Here is a 662-nt window from a genome sequence, read left to right on the forward strand (position 1 = left end):
CAGAGGATCGCCCCGGACGTAGAGCTCAACTCGTCAGACCAGGTGCGAGAGCCGGCTACAATGCCTGCCACGAGGGAGAAAGCCGCGGATGGTGTGAGCGTGGAGAGGAGCTCCGCCCCCTGCTCCGCAGCTGAGGGTGAGCGGAGTATGGCGCGGCGAAAGTGCCAAACCGAAGAGGAGAGGGCTCCAGTCCCCGAATCCAGTCCAGAGCATCCTCCAGTGCCCACTCCTAGAAAGCACCCTCCAGTGCCCGTGCCTTGAAAGCGCCCTCAAGTGTCCACTCCTCCAGAGCGCCATCCTGTTCCCGTGTTCAGCCCAGAGGGGGCTCCCAATCCAGAGTTTATCTCTGAATGCCAGGAGGAGGCTCACTAATAGCTCCATCTTCCTCCCGCCAGCTCCATCTTGGTCCTCAGTCACTCTGGCTCCGCCGTGGATCTCCAGATCTCCGCCTCTGTCGCCAGAGCCCTTGGCTCCCCCCGGATCCTCGGCATCCCCCTGGCTCGTTGGCTCTCCGTCTCCGCCTCGGGCTCCTCCATCACCTGCTCTGCCGCCGTTGGTCGGCCCCCTGGAGTCGGCGGCCATTCCTCCTCCATGGCTCCTCCCTCTGTCGGCTCCACCGTGGGTCACCATCATGGCTGTGGCCTGGGTCCTGCTTGGCTTCT

This window comes from Sinocyclocheilus grahami, unplaced genomic scaffold (genome assembly GCF_001515645.1).
Source record: "Sinocyclocheilus grahami isolate Dianchi unplaced genomic scaffold, SAMN03320097.WGS_v1.1 scaffold1214.1, whole genome shotgun sequence".
In the NCBI taxonomy this organism is placed as follows: domain Eukaryota; kingdom Metazoa; phylum Chordata; class Actinopteri; order Cypriniformes; family Cyprinidae; genus Sinocyclocheilus; species Sinocyclocheilus grahami.